The 20,920-nt window shown below is 41.8% G+C and overlaps 1 long non-coding RNA gene across 3 annotated transcripts; it reads left to right on the top strand.

The window, feature by feature from the left end:
• The first annotated feature begins 315 nt into the window (after nt 1-315).
• LOC103676714 lies at nt 316-20,601 on the top strand. Of its 3 annotated transcripts, none has more exons than XR_572188.1 (4): nt 316-904; nt 5,103-5,225; nt 7,509-7,650; nt 20,404-20,601. It is a non-coding gene; the product is annotated as an uncharacterized LOC103676714 (long non-coding RNA). The 3 variants fall into 3 exon arrangements; XR_005831988.1 differs by lacking the exon at nt 20,404-20,601 and adding an exon at nt 9,550-11,166; XR_572187.1 differs by lacking the exon at nt 20,404-20,601 and having other exon boundaries at nt 7,509-11,166.
• Nucleotides 20,602-20,920: the final 319 nt, after the last annotated feature.

Here is a 20,920-nt window from a genome sequence, read left to right as displayed (position 1 = left end):
CCAGGTGCTGACACAGAACTCCTGAAACCCTCGTCATTTCCTGGGTGATGACTGTCTTGGTCAAATGAGGTGACTCTGGGTGGCTTCCTATGGCTCCTGGGTGAGGGCTGGTCACCAGAAAGACCAAGCCATGATTAGAAGCTTAGAACTTCCAGCCCGCCGCCCCCGCCCCCCCTGAGAAGGGAGATGGGCTAGAACTGGAATTAATAATGGATCATGCCCGTGTGATGGGGCCTCCATAAAATCCCAAAAGTAAGAGGTTAGAAGAGCTTCCGGGTTGGTGATGACGTGGAGGTGCTGGGAGAGTGGCGCGCCTGGAGAGGGCGGCGAAGCTCCGAGACCCTTCCCACATACCTTGCCCTCATCTCTTCCATCTGGATCTTCGATCACGTCGTTTAACCAACTGGTAGAAGAACGTGTTCCCAGAATTCTGTGAGACACTCCAGCAAATCGAACTGGGGGGGTCGCTGGAACTCCAGAGCGTAGCTGGTTGCTCAGCAGCATGGGTGACAGCCTGGGCTTGTGATGCATCTGAAGTGTGTGTGGGGGGCGGCAGTCTCGTGGGACTGAGACCCCTTAACCTGTGGGATCTGATGCTGTCTCTGGGTAGACTGTGTCAGAACTGAGTTAAATTGTAGGACACCCTGCTGGTATTAGGGAGAATTGTTGGGTGTGTGGAAAACCCCTCCACACATTTAGTGACCCGAAGTGAGGTGTTTAATGTGAGTAGTAAAGGTGACAAACAGGGAAGAAAGACATAGGACGGCAGCCCTGGGTTGTTCCCTACATAGGAAGGAAACGAGCTGCGTTTTTTTCTTTACAGGGCATAAGGGCAGACTCCTGGAACTTGGCTAAGTTGAAATGAAAAAAAGCGAAGAACCTACGCAAGAGCCGTATCCTACCGGTCAGTTGGGTTGGGCTCACTGGCGACTAATTTTATATGCTACATTGTGAAGTTTGGATATTTTACACTGTCTTTACTTTGTTTTATTGTGAAATACAACATCCAGAAAAGTGTATAAAACAAAAGTGTACCAGATAGTGAATCATTACAAGATAGAACACCTGAATAGTAGTCTGGACCGGTTTTCCAGGAGGTGAAAGCCCTATGCTAATCAAGCTTGGTTCCCAAGCTTGCATCAGATTCGCTTGATTCCAACCCGGTGGATTCAGTTGGCAGGAGAAGGGAAACCCGGTAGCGCCCATTTATAAGGGCATGTTCTTTCTCCCCAGCAGAAAGGCAACCAAATTTTTTTTTACCAATGGCCAAAGACAAGCCTCGTTTTCACACGTAGGACTGCACCTTACGATCTTTAGATGAACTACAAATTGAATAGTAACCACACTCTCGGTTCACTGACTTCCCAGGCAGAAGCCTCTTCCTTGACGATTCTGCCTCACTCCGTCATGGTGCCCACTGTCCAGTCCCGTGCTCGGTGCCGGACACTCAGAAGAGAATCAGGGAGACACCCGCAAGCATCCGCTGCTCCACCAGCTAACGCCCCTGGGTGGTATCAGCAGACAAAGCCGCGTACTAGTTAGTACTTGAACCATCGGCCTCTGTGGATAGGGAGGCCAAGGCCCAAGACTGGGGTTTCAGAGCACCTTCCCTCCACAGAACTTTCTGCCACGGGACCCTCTCCATCCCCCCCCTTGCAGGACATACCAGATAATTATTTCCTCTAATTCATTTTCCATCTTATCGGTGGAAGAACGGTGGAGTGTGGTGAAGTGAATATATCGGGGTTGGCAGTTAATGGCGTGGTTAGGGGAGTAGTGAGGCCAAGCTGTCATTTAGAGCATTCTCAGCAGGGCTCCTACTGCCAGCATCTTGCTTGGACCATCCCCAAATCACTCTTAGTCCAGTTTCTTATTTCTTTTCCCTGCAACTTCAACACCCATAATGGTCCCTGTTAGGAGAGTTACCAATAGGTCAAATGTGTCTCTGCTCCCCAACTTCCTTTCCCTCCTGGTAACCCCTGCTGCATGCCTTCAAGGTAGCAGTGGTAAACTGTCGGTCGTAAGAACCACAGATTGCAGAGAACGATAGAAACCATGCACCAAGATTCGATGGTATTTTTAGTAATATTTATAGATTCAGAAAGCATCCCTAGATACAGCGAGAGCTTTACATGCAAAACCCATGCTAAGAGGCATGTAATCATTCTAGTAAAGATGATAGCGTGATCTTTGATCACGCATTTAAAGCCATCGTATCTCTGTTCATTAGTGTAAAATTTACTATTTTATGTAACTGACCCGATCCTGTTAGCTGGGCAATACCCTCTAGTATTGTATCATCATTCCGAGAAGAGAGGTGAGGTGGGGAGAAATAACTTAGCAAAGGTGAAAATAAAATGCCCTTTGCTGAGAAGTTACCTCTCCCTTTGGAGATGGATTATGGACACACTGTTTTGACGGTGCTTTTTCTTTTCCTTACTGAAAAGAATGAGAAAAGGGAAACATAAATGAAGCCGGAATTCTCACTGAGGGAATCTTCTCAGGAATATTGTATAAGAAAAAGAAAGAGAGAGAGAGAAGTAAATTAGAAATGGTCTCCCCTTACTAGCAACTAAACATGATTAAATTGGAAAAATTTTTAAAGATCCAAGAGGTCTCCTAAGGAAAATATCTAATAACTTTTTATGAAAGTAAGATTATAGAGAAAACCTAAGATTGACAAGTTACTAAATTATGTCCTGGTTTGCTCCTAATTTTCAAAAATGGATTTTACAGATGACTAAAGCAACCTCTGGTGGAATAGTAGCAAAATAATGATTATCTCTGGCTTTTGAAATTGCTAGTAATTTTTTCCTTTTTGCATTTTCTCTATTTCAACATTTTAAACATGAAAACTATATTATTTGCTTAAGAAAAGAGCTTAAAATTGTATGGTGAAACATCTTTGTTTAATTTTGATCATATTTACTAGTTTAATGAATATTTTTAATATTGAAAATATATGGGAAGATTATGATTATAAACCACAGGTTTTGAAGAAAAAACATACAAGTTGGTATGATAGAAAGGTGCTAGCTAGCTTTGGTGTGTTTTGGACTCGAGTTTAAGGTCTGCTCCTTTATCAACTAAAAGATCTTGAATAAAGTAACCTTATGGCTGCTCAATTTTTTTAGGATAAAGTAAGAAGAGTCATTAGGTAATCCTCAGCCCTTCGGGCTCTCATATTGCATTCAGTGAAATTTGGAGTCCAGACTGTATGGCTGTGGCAAACTACTGCCACCTGGTGGCAGTTATCTAAAGTGAGGGGCTTGTATTTAAGGCATAAAATCATCATTCATTCTTTCGTGCTTATACAGTATTTGCCTAGCATCTGTGTGCTGGGCAGGTGCCAGCATCATGGTTCATTCAATATAGTGTTTTTCTAGATGATACTTTCTAGACGTGAGCTGTCACATGCTAGCTGTATGCCTTTAAGGACGTTATTTAACCACTTCTGTGTCTCTGTCTTCAAAATCTGAAAAATAGAGATAATAATATCCACCTTACATGATTAGAAAATCTGGGAGTGGGGGCGCCTGGGTAGCGCAGTCGTTAAAGCGTCTGCCTTCGGCTCAGGGCGTGATCCCGGCGTACTGGGATCGAGTCCCACATCGGGCTCCTCTGCTATGAGCCTGCTTCTTCCTCTCCCGCTCCCCCTGCTTGTGTTCCCTCTCTCGCTGGCTGTCTCTCTGTCACATAAATAAATAAAATCTTTAAAAAAAAAAAAAAAAGAAAAGAAAATCTGGGAGTGATGGGTGTAGAGTATCTCACACAGTTTACATCAAAGAATATTTAGTCAATAAATGGTAGCAATTATCCTCAGGGAGGTTACCATCTAGAAAGGGAAGTAAGACAAATATGGAAATCGTTGCAATATGTGATGTGCCTTGAAAATACAAAGAAGGCCCAAGGCACATTCAGCAAAATGGCAAAACCAAAATGCAAACAGACTGGGTACAAAGAACATCTAGGAGTTGCTGATAACTGCCCAGGAATGAGGGGGTTGAGGGTCCTACGTGCCAGGGAAGCAATGGCCAGCCATGGCAGGGTAACATTCCCAGAGCTGAGTCTCAGGAAGATTGATATTAATCTAATGTCTGTGACAATGAGGTTAAGAGACCATCGACAGGATAGGCAGGCACTAAGAACAGAGGACAGGGAGGAAGGATGGATAGAAACAGCACTGAGAAACTATAAAAGCGACGTGGAGAATGAGCCTTTCTAAGCCTTGAGACATTGTTAGATTACAAACGAACTCTCCGAGACTAAGGGAAGCTAAAATGGGCTTGGGGCCGTGAAACCAACCCAACCAGCAGTTGTAGGACGAGACTTCAGGGCTCCTGAGTCAGGATCCCATACTCCTTCTCCACCCAGGGAGGAGTTTAATACAACTTTCCCATCAGGTATGAACACTAAACCAATACGTACAGGTGCCTAGGGAAGAAAGAAACTTTGTGACTATTTTCTAACGTGCCAGCAGCTGGAGGGGAATACTGTGACAAAATACTCTTCTGCAAGTCCATTCACTTTGAGTATTAGAAAGGGCATTATACTTAGAGGGAGATGAAATCCCAAGTGTGTTGCATTTTGAAACCCCTGTGGGATTTATAAGGGCTTAGCTTTCACTTGACATGATTTTTTTTTTTTTTTTCTGGCACCTTACAGAAGCAGGCCATTTCAGAGGTGATGTTTTGACAAATAGTAGCCTAGCTCATTGACAAATGAGAGGAAGCCCTCAAAAATATACTTTCACTAGAACAAAGGCAAATAATGATATAATCCCCTGCAGCTATGTGTTTGGAATGGAAACATCATATTGTTGGGAATGATAGGAAAAAATAATATTGGAAGAAGACTAATGCTCTCTGAAGGTCCTGTCAGATGGGGGGAGTGTAGAATAATTCCATGATATGTGGAATAATACAGTTCAGAAAAAAGAAGGTGCCCGTTGCACCGAGACTGGGTTTGATTATCATAGAAGAGATGAAACACTTTTTCATAGTTAGAAAAATCAATATACAGCCGAAGAAGAGAAGCTGTTTGATGATAAGGCAATAAAAACTTCAAAGGGTAACTTAAAAATGTTTCCTAATTCATTTCAGCCTAAACTGATCCCCGAGCCTGTCTCACGCGGTCCGCCAGCTCTCTCACTGCAATATGTTAGCCAGTCTCCTTGGAATCATTGCCGGGTCTCCTTGGAATGGAAACTGTGTCAAACTCCGGGGGTGAGTGGGAGAAAAAAATGGTGCTGGCAGAAAGAGAGGAAGTATTTTTTCAATTTAGTGCCAGAAGTAAGTGCTGACATCGTCTCCCATGTGTTTGGGGACAATGGCACATACCGCTGGGAACACGTTCAGTTTCCCAAGTCCCTTGCTCGGAGGCGTTTGGCAAGTGGCCGCAGAAGTCATAGCTACTTCTCCCTCCCCATCCCCACATTTCTGAACCCCTTTCCTCCCTCTTGGGCACAACAGACACAGTTTCCCCCTTTGTATTATTACCATGATTATCCAAAGTGAATTCTCTTATTCTGCCTGCACACACACGTTGATGTGAAAACTCTTCTTCCTCAAACAAAATTCGTTTCCTCTCTTCGTAAGCATGCGTTTTTTGGGGGGTGGGGGTTGAACATTAATCTCAGGTGACTTCAGAGCTGCACAAAGCAAAACCTGCATTTTCTAGGCTAAAACAGACAAAATTAAGTGAAAGGAGCCAGTGGCCAGTTGATGCTGATTAAGATGGGAGGGAAACTGGTTAATTACATGGGCTCCAGGCCAGTGTGCCTCCCTCCTCTCCCACCAAGTTCACGGACAGGGTGTTTCAATTTCTCAGGCTTCCAGTGCGTCTCTGCCCAGCCCGCTGGGATCGCTACGTAGCCCTTGGCTACTGCAGTGTAGCCGAGTGGTAGAGAGACATACATTGTTTATTTCTAAAGATAGTTCTATTTATATGTGGCACAACGTCTACATTGAACATCTTTTGGTCAGAGGCAAAAACAATCACCCCATTGCCACATTTTACCTGTGCTTTCTCTCCAAGACTTATTTGTAGGCACAGAATATTATCTTTTAAACTGCTTTGTCCTGATATATTATCTGTGTCAACTTTTGTTAGAATCAACTGCGAGAACTTCAATTAGAATAGAAATCGTAGGAGGAAGGGAACTCACCTTTTAAAACGCTGCATACTCCAGGTAGCATGCTAGCTGCGTCACTTTTGCCTGAGCCAAGTTTGTCATAAAGCCAGGGCAGAATTCCTCTTAGGGCAAAACCTGGTTTCTTTATTTTTAGGGAGTCACGAAGCCATTCTGATGGGACCGTTAAATATTAGAGTGGGTCCCAGAGCTCAAAGCTTGCTTGGGCAGCCTGAGAAGGAGGAGAGGCAGTGAGACTCAGGTGGGAAGGGGCCCCCAAATGAGGTGGAGGCTAATGGGAGAAGAGACCAGAGTCAGGGAGAAAAACTTGCATCAAGGATCGCCAAGGAACTTGCTCTTTTAAATATTTATTATGCACATTTCCATCATATACACCAGTAGAATGCATGAACCCCATGCAGTCATCACTCAGCTTCAACACTTATCAACTCATAGCAGATTTTGTTTCTTCTATAACCCCACCTACTCCCCCATGCCCAACCCCACTGAATTATTTTGAAACAAATCCCAGACATTGTATCACTGCACCGAGTCCCTTCATCTGTTTGCTGAGCCATCTGTGCTGCAGCTTCCCTCCCCTTACCCCGACTTCAATAAAGCTGATGGCACACACAGCTTTAGTGTCAATGGTGCTGGGGAGGAGGACAGAAAGCCGAAAAGTTTGCATATGGGCCAAGTAGGTAAAGAACAAGGCAGTGCTATGAAGTTTGATGCAGAGCGGAGAGTAACAGTGAGTGGAACTCTCTCAAAAAAAAAAAAAAAAAGAGAGAGCAAGAGCAGAACTCTCAAGAATTCCTGAAATGATTGGGGGAATGGAAGGGAAGGAGGGAATGCTAGATTTTCTACAGGAAGTCAGAGGAGGTCTTCATGCAGGACTCTGTGTGTGTGTTATTATTAAAATGAAAAGTGACTCTAAAAGACCGCAAATCTTGGGGACAGCCAGACAGCTGGCTTTCGGGTTACAGCTGCATATTCCAAGTTTCCTTTCCTTGAAAGGAAAGAAAATACTAAATTTAGACACCATCTTTTAATTCCTCTATAATTTCCCTTTCTGTCTCTTTAACAAATGCAGTCTTTAGACAACCAGTGCAAGGCATTTATTCTCCACGAAGCCTTTTGGACACATGACATCGCTGGGGAGGAGTTGTTAAGCAATCCCAATCCCAATTAAGTTTTCAGCTCCTCTCTTGCTTAAGTCACTGGTCTTTAATAATTTATGAAGAACAAGCCAATGTTACTCATTTATGGAAAATGGACCTAGATACCTGCACAATTCTCCCACGGGGGGAGAGGGGAAGAAAAATGGGGACCATAGTTGGACTAAATACAGATTTGTCAAATTAATAACCCTTTTTAGGTTTATAGATAAACAGAGGAATTGGGGACCTGAAATGTCATCTTAAGAACCGTCTACACAGCTGATAATTGCCCAAACAATCGTCCAACGTTGGCTATACCATGACTTCTTTTTTTTGCACATTTTATGATGTAAGTTACAGGTGAGTTACTTCCAGGATGGCTTATTTTGAGAATTGCTATTCATATGCTAATGAAAAGAGTTTTTTTTTTTTCTTTGAGATAGGAAAATGGCCACTTCCCTATCTGATAACTCGTCCTTCTGTCTTAGGAAAAGACAGAGGCTTTCACCTGAGAAACAAAAATCATAAGCAATGTTAAGACAATATATTGTTGAGAATACTGCTATTCAGAGGCCTTAGAAAATAATATGCAGATATCCACTAGATGTCACTTGATGTTTGCTTTTTTTATGAAGGTAGCATTTTCTTTTTTAAAAAGGTTTATCTGCAATTATGAATTGACAACTCCCAGTGGGTCCAAACTGGCAGAAAACAAGATGCAGCAATATTTGAGTGAAAGCAGGCAAAAGTCATTAAATGAGAACAATGATTATAACTTTAAATAAGATTTGGGTGGTTGTGGGGTTTGCATAATCCCTCCTGGCATTCGCAAGGATGAAGGGAAGCCAGCAGCTTTGCCCTCCTGCTGTGTTTAAACAAAAAATGGAAAATTGTAACGAACAGCTAGATTTTTCCTATCTTCCATTTTCTGTTTTCCTCCTCCTCCTCCCTCCCCATTTTTAAGAGAACGCAACTTTTAAAACGATCCCCTTCAATGAAGTTCTTTTGCAGCATTTTAAGACTGATTTTTCTTTGTTCAAATTTCTACCCACTGAATAAAACCATTTTAATCCGCATTATCTCAGTGAAAACATGCGACCAAAGTCAATGGCGAAGATGTCTAGAAATTTTGCAAGGATTCTCTGGGGATACCCACTTCCCGTACTTGCTAAAAATCTAATAATCAGTTCCAGTAGAGACCATGTATCCTGGGGTTTTGTTTTGTGTAAGGGCTATTTGTTTATTTTTTTAACTGTCATTGTATTTTGGCTTCACGATGGTTAAATAAGTCTCAGTATTACGTAAACTTCTCTGACCCTGCCTATTTCCTGTCTTGTCAAACCTTTCCCTGTAAGAATAACAGTGTTCTTTTACTTGGTAGTGTGCGGCGTGATGTTTTTGGCATGCTCAACCTTTTTGACTTGCAAAAACTTGTGACCTCAAGCGTGAGAGAAGTGAATGCTTGCTTTAGTACCTCGCAGGGTCCCAAACGTAAAAAGGGTCCTGTTGCATGCATGTTAGAGTTGCAAAAGAATTATCAGCATATTTATTCCCCAAACATTACAAATAATAAATGGGAATCAGTTTTTTACTAAGTTACTGAAATTATTAAACCAGAGAATACGCGAACATTTTCTTGCTACTCAACCTACCTAATTCCTCAAATTGACCTAGCCAAACAAAGATGTAGTGCTTTTATTTACTGTGTTTTATCCAAATAGTTCATATTTTAAAAAACATTTTCAAACCAGCATGCACTGCATGGCAGAGGTGGTATTGCTCTTCCAAGAAGAAGAAGAGAAGAAATGTCTTTGTTGCCTCATCTTTACGAATCCAGACCTAAGTGCTTGTCCAGTGGATTCTATAAATGCAGGAACCACCCAAATCAAGTATCAACCAAGGGGCATTTTTTTTTTAAGGTGGCTATTTGATAGCATTTTTCCTATCTTTTGGTTTATCTTCTATTTTTCAATAATGTAGACGTTACGAGGATAAAAACTGTGGTGAACATCTTTTGCTTTTAAAAATTGGCGACTGCTAAATATTTATCTTGAAATATTGCAAACTAATTGGAACATGAAGAAAGTAGATCGGGTTGATCTGAAGACGTCATAGAATTAACTGTTCTAATCACATAGCAATAAATCTGGTAATTTTCTGAACATCTCAGCTAACAAAAATTTTCTAAATATCTGAAGTAGGTGGGATTTGATAAAAAAATGTTATAAAGCAGTTCTCTGTCTCGTATCTTTGCTCTAGAAATACCATTCTAGTAACGAGTCTGTGATAGGCAGTAACGAATCGAGAATTGAGGACCGAAGACACACTCTTCATCCTCGTCTGGACAGCTTTTTTCTCTAAAGGCCTGGAACACAGAGCTATAAACTCAGTTTAAGACTGTCTTCATCTTGTCATCAAACTTCCCTCTATTGTTCATTGTCATTAGGTAGTCCTTCTTTTCCAGAGCTGAATCTGAAGAGATTTAAATAATATTATCAAAATTTATTGCATTCATACCACACACATATCCTCTCCCATACTGTAGTCCAAAACACTCTTTTATTGTCTTCCTTTTGTAAAAATAAAGACGACATACAGATCTTCTGCAGCTGACAATGGGGTTACTCCCTGAGCCGTCCACCGTAAGTTAGGTGAGCATTCAATTCCCCTAAACTACCAAACATCATCACTAATTAGCCTAGCCTACCTTAGGCATCCTCAGAACACTTTCATTAGCCTACAGTTGGGCAAAATCATAAGCCCAAAGCCTATTTTATAATGAAGTGTTGACTATCTCATAGAATTTATTGAGTACTGTTCAGAAAGTGAGCAACAGAATGGTTGTAAGGGTATCGGTTGTTCGCTCTCCTGACCCTGTGGCTGACCGGGACCCTGCCCAGCATCGCCTGAGAATCGCAGACTGCACATCACTGGCGGGGGAAGAGATCAGAATTCAGAGTTTCCCAAATTCGTATTGCTTTCACACCATCGTAAAGTTGAAAAATTCCAAGGAAACCATTTTAAGTCAGGGCCATCTGTACAATGGATTTATTACCTTTTCCACTTTTTAATATAAAACTATAATATGCCATAATAAAACGAAAAGGATTTAAAAGTTAAAAACTGGCATGTTTTAAAGAAACCCCCTTCAAGTAAAAAAGATGAAAGCCCAGAATAAAACCCATGAGTTATTGGCAGTCTTTGCTCTACTGTAGGGTCGTTGCGGGTGTGGACTTGGAATTCAGACTGCCTGGGTTCAACCTCAGCTCCATCACCCACTAGCTGTGGATTTGGGCAAGTTAACGATCCTCTCCAACCTGCAATATCCTCTTACAGTAAAATGGGAGCAATGATACGGCTTAGGTTCCTTTTTTGGAAGAGTCAATAAATTCTATTTGCAAAATGCTTAGCTCAGGGCCTGGTCCCTGAGAAGTGTTTCGGATCCACTATCATAATCATTACTACGAAGCTAGATAATAATGTCCTTACAAACTTTGGCCATTTTTATGTCATCCGTTGTATTTATCTGATGAGAACTTTGCAAAGAATTGAGTGATTGGGGTCAAATTTGCTATGTCACTAAAGCGCCCGCAGTACACCTTGAATTTAGTTTGTGATTAGTTTTACCACCTATTTAATACAAACACAAGAATCATTGAGCTTGCTTGTTATAAATTCTTCATATTTCTAATAGCTATAAAATATTTAAAAATTGCTTCGGAGCATCTATTAATCTAGAGAATACTTGGCAAAATAATCGTTAAATATTTACCCATTTAAGAGAGAATACAATGCGATATTAGGCAATATGAAATATATTCATTTGCCACTGTTCTCTCCTTTCTAAAAATTAGTCTAAAATATACCCAGTATTCTTTTTTTTAAATTAAGACTACTGTAGTTTCCTTTCTTTTTTTTTTTCTTTTTTCTTTTTTTTTTAAGATTTTATTTGTTTATTTGAGAAAGGGAGAGAGAGAGAGCACGAAGAGAGGGAGGAGCAGAGGGAGAGGGAGAAGCAGGCTTCCAGCTGAGCAGGGAGCCCAATGCAGGGCTCGATCTCAGGACCCTGGGACCATGATCTGAGCTGAAGGCAGACGCTTAACTGACTGAGCCACCCAGGTGCCCCTATACCTGGTATTCTGCAGAGCATTGACTAGTGACAAATGTAATCCATGCTCACAGAACAGTCTTGTTCACTACTACCAAAGCTGAGATTGTTTAACATTCTTAATGCCAATAAATTAAAAGGTCATATGATTAATATAAATAACCTGATTAATAATAGAGCAAATTAAGTACTATATGGTTCCACTGTGGCAGCAGTCCGGCCTAAATAAGAATGCTCATCCAATACTGAGCTCCAGTATTTACAACAAACATATTGACCAAAGTAATAAAAACAGAATGAAAATGACAAAATTCAGACATCTTAAAATGATCACTCAATCTCTCTTGAACACATATGCACACCAGAATACTGTTTTTTCACATTTGTTGAAATTATGGAATCCTTGTGTGTTCTTTCTTCCACTGAGCAGCATTTTCCATCACCAATTGATTGGAGTTTTCAAGGCCAGCGTTATAGATGCAGTTTATTCCCTCCTGGGTTGCAATTTTAATGGACCTCGGATAGATGCAATGGTAAAATAACGTGTCAGTGTTCACACAGGTTGTAATGAAAGGAGCCAAAGGTAGTGTAATCTTCCACTCAATTACACATTTTTACATTTTCAGTGCCTTATACTTAACAGCCAAGTGTAAGTATATCAGACTTACTACTACACCAAAAATTGAGACAGATCTTACATTATGAACTTGGGTAAGAGTTATTCATGCTCTCGTCATACACTGCCTCCTCCTTCACGCCTCATGCATACTTAAACAAATAGTACCTGCTTTAATCCTCCTGACCACCAGGTAAGGTGGACATTATTATCCTTTTTTGAATATAAATAATCTAGGAATCTCCGGAGAATCCATCCTGCATGGTTTGACCTTTTGAACAAATCCTTTCAAATGTACAACTACTCCCCAGTTTCAGCTTGATATGCTATGGTTTCCCCCCAGGCTTGAGTTGGTTTAGGCACTTCCTAAGGGTTTGCCTTTTTTTTTTCCTGAGATCACTAGATCTAGTCAAAAACCCTAAACCCTTTATATCACCGTAGCATTACCTTTTCCTACTTTTTATTCTAGTAGGAGAAACATGCTTTCCCTACATACAGCTTATTATGGAAAAGTCCCCATTTGCTTTTCCAAATATCCTGCTCTCCTTGATGTTCTCTCCTGGAGTTTCAACAAAAATTTTAAAAATAAGAATTTTAAGGTAACAATATATAAACTTCAAGATAATCCTAAAATAGTCTACAACTGCCAACACATTCCGAGCTTTCTTACTTTTTAAGTACCTTTCGGGACATTTATGGTTGTTTCTCCATCTATCTCCCCTCCTCCACTTAAGCATCAGCGTGGTTCTAGGGAGGTTGAGTTCGCCTGGGGCTCCAGTGCATCTTATCTCCTGGCCCGTGATTGGTTCAATAGTAGGCACGTGACCTAAGCCTATCCGATGCAAGCAACTTTGAGACTGTTGCTGGGAATTCTCAAAGATGCTCACTCTTTCCCAGCCGACTTCAAAGAGGAAGCGTTAGCCCCAGCAGGAAGTGGCAGCCATCTTAAAACCAAGAAAGATGCCAGCCTCAGGATGGAGCTGACGTCATGGTGTGCAACAAAGAATTGGGTACTTGGGGACCTCCTTGATGCAGCCTTGTCTGGTATCTCTCTACTCTGAGCATTTTAGATGATTAAATACATTCCCTTCTTATGGTTTAAGCAACTTCGAGTTGACGTTTTTGGCCACTTGCTGCTCTTAGCCATCTTAACTTACACAGCACTACCTATGTTTTCTCACAATTGGTGACTCTACCAGCCCCGCAGAGCTAGCAGGACCAGCCCCTTCTAGGCACAGGTTGTCTTGTTTTAATGGGACCATGCTCCCTTTAAGAGAACCTGATTTAAAAAAACAAAAAAAACAAAAAAAACACACATTTAAATTGCACAATCAGGATTTAAAATAGTGACCAAAAGTGCTTACGTCTAAAAATTCTCAACCCCGGTCCAATATTATCAGTCTATGAGCTGTGAAAGAGCTGGTAAGCTGATAGAATGTATTTTTCTCATGACTCTTAGTTTGTTTGAAGTAAACATCTGGGGCTGACAGAGTTTGATGTTCCAGCTTTTTGGATCCCTAAAAGGATTACAGCATGATTTTACAACCTCTCACAAACCCCTCCTCTACCAATGAAAATTGCTAGGTACTATAAATCTGTCTTTACAAAAAATTAATGGGAATCAAAATGTGCTTTGAAATGAGTTATTTGATTTTATGTTAGATCTCTTAGAGTTTTCTGAAATATCTTCTAATTGCTTCAGCATGGTGGTGAAATACTTTATGCATGTAGCTTTAGAAGTCAACGATACAACAAGGTGTACAGTGAAAATAGCAGTCCTCTGCCTACTCTTCTCCATCTTAAGTCAAAACACTTTCAACTGCTTATTTTCTTTGCTTTCATGTTTCCAAATAATATGCATGCAGCTATTTCCTTTTTTTTTTTTTTTTTTTTAATGTAGGCACTCTGTACTGGTTTTCTTTTTTCTTTTCTTTTTTTTTTTTTTAAAAGATTTATTCTAGAGAGAGAGAGAGAGCATGCACGCAAGCAGGGGAGGGGCAGGGGAAGAAGAAGATAAGCAGACTCCCCGCTGAGCGGGGAGCACTATGTGGGGCTCGATCCCAGGACCCTGAGATCATGACCTGAGCCTAAATTAAGGGTCAGACGCTTAACCATCTGAGCCACCCAGGTGCCCCTTTACTAGTTTTCTTCTACAGTTGATGAGAATTCAGCTTTCGCAGCATACTCCTTTGTGGCACACTCCTCCCACCTTGCTTTCCTTCTTCTTATCCTCCCAATGCAATATTTTGGCCAAATTTATGGCTCAGCCACACAATATACTATGGTAGCATATTTTTGTAACTTCATTAATAATAGCCTCTTTTTTTGTTGCTTAATTTTGTGTGTGTTTATCATTAATTTCTCGCCAATTCTTTGATAGACTAGTAAAACTCCCTTGAATGGAAATGAACACAAGATAACCTATCCATTTCTTTTTCTTTTTCCTTTTTTTCTAGATTCTTCTATCTTTAATCCCCTCTGTCTCTAGCCTCAATCAGCTGTTCAGCTGCCATCCTGGGACTCACCATCTTCTTAGGAATTCCCTTCCTCTCTGTCCCTTGGGGGATTTTCTATGCCTGGATCCCATAATTTCCTACTTTTGGCTTATGTCCTCATTTTGGTGAATCACAGTCTCCAATAGTTTCTTAAAAATTTTGTTTTGTAGTTAGGGTGCAACAAACATATAGTAAAGTATACTCAACTTGTGTCCAGCCCAATTAATTTTTTTTAAAGATTTTATTTATTTATTTGACAGAGAGACAGCCAGCGAGAGAGGGAACACAAGCAGGGGAAGTGAGAGAGGGAGAAGCAGGCTTCCTNNNGAGCAGGGAGCCCGATGTGGGGCTCGATCCCAGGACCCTGGGATCAGGACCTGAGCTGAAGGCAGAAGCTTAATGACTGAGCCACCCAGGCACCCCGCAGCCCAATTAATTTTTGTATACAGATACAAATAACCACCATCAAGATGCTGAATATCAGGGCGCCTGGGTGGTTCAGTTGGTTAAGCGTCTGACTCTTGATTTCAACTCAGGTCATGATCTCAAGGTCATCAGATCGAGCCCCATGTTGGGCTCTGCACTGAGCACGGAGTCGGCTTGAGATTTTCTGTCTCCCTCCCCCTCTACCCCTACCCCCACTCGCATGCTCTAAATAAGTAAATATATAAATAAATAAAATCTTAAAGAGAGAGAGAGAGAAACTGAATATCTCCGGCACTTGACAGGGTTTGCTCATGTCTCTTCCCTGTCAATACCCTCCGCCATCACACTGTCCCCAGTGAGGTAATCACTATTCTGACTTTTATCACCATCGCTTAGTTCTGCCTGTTGTTGAACTTTATGTAAATAAATAGGAAGTATGTACTCTTTTATATCTGACTCTCTCTTGCTCTTTATCATATACGTGGGAGAGTCATCCATGTCGTTGCCTGTACCAGTAGTTTGTTCTTTTGTTTGTTTTTTGCTGTGGTGTGTGGTGTGAATGTAAAGTATTTAGATGTTATAAACACAGCTGCCACGAATAGTCTTGTTCCATCTTTTCGTTGGACACATGCACTCATTTTTCGTGGGTATGTCACCTAGGAGTGGAATTGCTGGGCCATGGGGTAGCCATTAACTTCTTGAGAAATGGTGCAGTTGAAACTATTTATGGTAGGTTGTGTATTAGGTTAGCCTAAACTACACCACAGTAACAATAAGCCTCACATCTTTATGGTTTACTGTATGAAGTCTCTTCTTGCTCACAAGCTGCTGAAGGTCAGGCGACCCTCCGGGGCAGTTCTCGTTCATGAGGTAATTGAGTGATACAAAATGCTCCCATCTTATGGCTACACTATCTCAACAGGAGACCTCTTTAGAAAGAGTAGAACTCATGCATCTCCCTTCACTGCTTTGGCCAGGAAATGACATGTCACTTCTGGGTGCACCTACTTGATCAGAACTCACGATCCCAGGGGCGCCTGGGTGGCACAGCGGTTAAGCGTCTGCCTTCGGCTCAGGGCGTGATCCCGGCGTTCTGGGATTGAGCCCCACATCAGGCTCTTCCGCTATGAGCCTGCTTCTTCCTCTCCCACTCCCCCTGCTTGTGTTCCCTCTCTCGCTGGCTGTCTCTATCTCTGTTGAATGAATAAATAAAATAAAATCTTTAAAAAAAAAAAAAAAAAGAACTCACGATCCCACCTCACTTGGAGAGGTCTGGGAAGTATAGTGTTCCGTGTACCAGGAAGGAAAGGAGAAACAAATCTTGGTGAGCATAAGTAATGTCTACGACACTTCACAGATCTGTCAATACCTCTGTTCTAATGTCGTACTGAAATGAAAGTCTGGCCAGGTATTAAATCCTAGGTAGAAAGAACTTATTTTCCTTGCAGTTTTGAAGTGGTTTCTCCATGGTCTTTGAGCTCCCCGTGTTACTTTTAAGAAATCCAATGCCATTGTGGTTCTTTATGTGGGAACTGTTTTTCTCTTTAATCCTAGTATATCCTAGTATCTGGACAGTTCCTAATGATATGCTTGGTGTGGATATTTTACTTTCTTATTTTTCATCACTATGTTTTTCCACTGCTTTCTGCAAGGCTTTCTCAACTTCCCATTCTTTTACTGATTTAAAAAAATTCTACTTTTTAGGGGCGCCTGAGTGGCACAGCGGTTAAGCGCCTGCCTTCGGCTCAGGGCGTGATCCCGGCGTTCTGGGATCGAGCCCCACATCAGGCTCCTCCGCTATGAGCCTGCTTCTTCCTCTCCCACTCCCCCTGCTTGTGTTCCCTCTCTCGCTGGCTGTCTCTATCTCTGTCGAATAAATAAATAAAATCTTAAAAAAATAAAAAATAAAAATAAAAAATAAAAAAATTCTACTTTTTATTTGTAATTTTTAGATTTTTCTTGCTCACTCATTATTTCCCATCTATTGCATCCTGTAGTTTTATGGATGCAGTAATGGCTAATTAATAAAAGTTTTTTTGAAGTTTTCTTCTCTGGATCACATCTCTTTTCTCCAAGGTTTATTTTCTCCTGTTTATTTGTAGTTGCTTTGCGTTTTTAAATCTTTCATATTAGAGAATTTCCTCATATATCTGGAGATCTTTGGCTGCCTATTTACATGTAGGTGTCAAGGAATAAAAGATTGATTGGAAGCCCTCTGTAGGACTCTGACTGCTGAGCTTTCCTGTAGATCCATGAAGTGGGACCCAGGCATTTTGTTGGGTGATTACCATGTCAGTATTGGTAGGTGTTTTCTTTTCGGGCTGCTCACTTTCTCCACAGGGGAACTTGCCAGTGTCCTCCCTGGGGAGCATAAGCTTGAACGTCAACATTCATGGAGGTAAGGGAAGGAGACTGAAGAAGCTAAGTCCATGGGAGTTGGAGAAGCCTTATGCTTCAGAATAATGGACTTTACTTAATCCTATTTCTGTTTGGCTCCGAGCCATCACTGAGTCCGGAACCATGCTGGTTCAGCATCTCTAGAGAGCAAACATCTTGCTTTTTACCAGAATAGGAGAGAGATAGCTAGCTGTGGGGCACAGGGAAGAGTCTGTAACTTACGCAGATTTCAACAAAACCTTTGTTTCTTGCCCCCTCTCCATTCCCTTCATCTTCCAAATATCAGGGACCATCAATTTGTGACCTCTCCAAAATTTTTTAGAGCAACTTACCCAGCTTCTTCTTATCTTCCCCTTAGATTTTATTAGGTTTTTAGATTTCTCCACTTTGCTCCTCTTCTTTCGGCTTCCCATCTTCTACAATGCAGTTGGCAATTCTTGTCTGGTGTCTCCTCTACAGCGTTTTTGTCTTTGGAGTTTTTACCTTCATTAATTCCCTGTCATTTTCAGTAGGTTGTACAGAGAGTTTATATAAATGCTTACTCTTAATTTTCCATGTTTATTTTGAGTCATAATTATTTTTTAAGGCTAAAATATAATCCTATCACTCCCCTTTCTGAAATCTGTTCATAGAACTGTAACACCTACAGCTTTAATTCTAACCTTATGTTAGCACACAAAATTTTTCATGATTTGACTCGGGAACTTTTCCAGTCTTAACCCAACAATCCAGCATAGCAGGTTATATGCTATTTTTCAAACATGACTGTTTTTTCTTATTTTCAAAGCCATGCACAGACCATTTCCATTACTTAGAATCTACTTTTCTTCCTCCTATGAAACATCTACTTATTTATTGCCTCCCCTATGAAGCGTTCTTTGGCTCCTCCAGACCAAAGTAATTTTCTTCCTATGTGTTCACATAGCACTTAATATACTTGTATAAAATAATTTCTATTTTCCCAACTTTACAATGGACAATTTAGCGGTAGTATTTCCCAGTCCCACGATGGAGGAATGCCCTACATAAATACTATCAGCTCTCAAAGACTGAGATTGTGTCTTCTCCTTTGAATTTTTTAGCACTTGGCAGTGTCTTCCATATCTCAGGCACATGTACTTCAATAGATCTATGACCCACGAGTGAATAAGGAAGAGATAATAGCAGACCCCCTGGGTGTTATAAAACAAGGGCGCCAAAGCACAAACCCTTCACCTGGGAGTCAGCATTTTCAAGTCCTGATTTTTGCCTGACTTGGGCTTGCAGCATATAATCTAGCATAACTCACTCGTCTTTCTGCTCTCAAATGTGCTTCCTTGTAGAATAGGGATCTCTCCCAGAATGGCTTCGCTTTCTGGAGAAGGGCTAAGGAACTCCTTTGAGCTCAAAGCTTTTGGGCCAGCTCTAACAAAGTCATGGGCAAGTCTGTTTCAAACTCTGTAGCTGAATTGTTTCCCAATTGTGCTAGATAAAGTCTTCCTTCCGCATGCCGGGAATGCAAGACCCCCCCCCCCCACTGGTGAATGTCGTACATCTACACGCTATAAACCACCTGCTACTGGGTCAGTGCTGTCCTCCCTGCGAGTTACCTCCTCTGGCAAATATCACCCAGGCTTTTTACAAGATGCACCCTTTTGCCTGATCTTGTTTGCTCAATGCTGACCTCAGATGAGGCTACACACAAGTCCGCACCCCACAGCTGTCTCTCTCTGTAATCACGTCTCAGGCCAGGATTTGTTTTGTAAGAGATCCAGCTGCATGGAAAGTCCCAACAATTGCAAACACTCAGTGGAATCCTCAACATTTGTGGCTGAGACTTTCAGGTGAGAAAACTTGTGAAAGATCGCGCTCTCTCACGGCATTTCACGACCGTGAGCTCGTTCTCAAATGCCTGCCTAGAGACTCTTTGGACAGGCGTGTTCTTCCTTCAGAGCGTTCTTCCAGAGCTTCAGCTCTCTAGCCAGCCTGCCAGGGGATTTTGTTCTTTTTTGTTTGCTAGCTTTGGGCAGTTTACCTATTTTGGGTTCACGTTTGCACGCCCGTAAAAATAGTTCCGGTTGCGAGAATCCACCAAGATAGTGTGTGTAAAGCAAGTAGCACACAGTAGGTGTCCCCTTTTGGCATTTCTCCTGTGGGAAGTGTGTCCGAGTTCTCTCTCGTTTTTTTCTTCTCTTCACTCTTTTTTTTTTTTAAAGATTTTATTTATTTATTTGACAGAGATAGAGACAGCCAGCGAGAGAGGGAACACAAGCAGGGCGAGTGGGAGAGGAAGAAGCAGGCTCATAGCGGAGGAGCCTGATGTGGGGCTCGATCCCATAACGCCGGGATCACGCCCTGAGCCGAAAGCAGATGCTTAACCGCTGTGCCACCCAGGCGCCCCTCTTCACTCTTTTTAAAAAAAAAAAAAATCTGCTTGCTGGTTGCCCTCTTTCATTCTTTCTTTTCTTCGGGATGCACACTTTTTAGTTTAAACTGTAACTTTCAATGTTTTAAATTTAACAAAATGTGTTATATTTTGGTCAGATCTCTTAACATCTAGTTTGTGACGGTTTCTTTTTCACCTAAGTTTTCTTTCTTCTTTTTGTCTGAAAGTTTGTATTTGTCTTGGTTTGGAGGCTTTAGAGGTAATTCTGGGTGGAGTTTGAGAGACCTTTTCTTGAGGCATTCCTGTTCATGGTTGGAAGGACAGAGAGCCGGAGGAGTTCGCTCACTGGAGAGGTGGTATTCTGGAAGGGGAGTGATGATAGGGAGATGCGAGGGTTAGGAAACAAAGAAGAGTCACAGAAATTCAAAAACAGGAAATGAAGCCCCACGACAGCTCATGGACCTTTCAGTGTTGCCAGGAACCCAAACCACTCTTTTTAGGGGTATTCTCCTCTCCTGCTCTCTCCCTCCTCCTTCCCTTCCCCCACATGTGTTCTGTTCTCTCATTTAGCCCGTGCCCCCTGATGGCCATCCCAGCTGCCTCTCCACGACCTTCTTAAGATTAAGTCAATATCTCAGTTGCCCAAACCCAAACATTTCAAGAAGGAAATCTCATTGGACCGTTCTCCTTTTTCACCGGACCCTAGGTCACCGGCCTGCCTACAGTTGGGGTGTCCTTAATCAGAGTCCAACTGCACGTTGTCGGGGGTGCAGCGCCGCTTGGAACCACTGTGCCTTCCTGAATCCGTCCCAGCTGAAGCGTAAGTCTCTTAGGAAACAGTGGGGCTATAGCAGTGCACTGGATTTGATAAAAATATCAATATTGGGATGCTGGTTTGAAGTGAGAATTTTTAAAAATACAACTAATACATAAGAAAACTCTAATATCCTATGATATGAAGCATGCTCGGAAATCTAGTCCTCTAATAAGAATTTGCCCACCTGAGGGATCACTCTCCTTCCTTTGGAAGAATTCCTTTATGGGGAAGTTGTTGGCAAATCATTCTGAAGTGACGTCATCGCCGACTTTAAAACCTCCCAGCTGGTTTCCCGGTCCCTTTAAGAGGGAGCGGCCAAGGGGGGGTGTGCCGGAACTGAGTCAGCATACCTGCCCATAGAGTTTGATGGGAAACCGGCCTTCAAGTGTGTCCCCAGCACACATCC

The sequence above is a fragment of the Ursus maritimus genome, unplaced genomic scaffold, assembly GCF_017311325.1.
Source record: "Ursus maritimus isolate PB19 unplaced genomic scaffold, ASM1731132v1 scaffold_35, whole genome shotgun sequence".
Taxonomy (NCBI): Eukaryota; Metazoa; Chordata; class Mammalia; order Carnivora; family Ursidae; genus Ursus; species Ursus maritimus.
The sequence above is the reverse complement of the archived record's forward strand: the minus strand, read 5'-3'. Positions and strand labels throughout refer to the sequence as shown.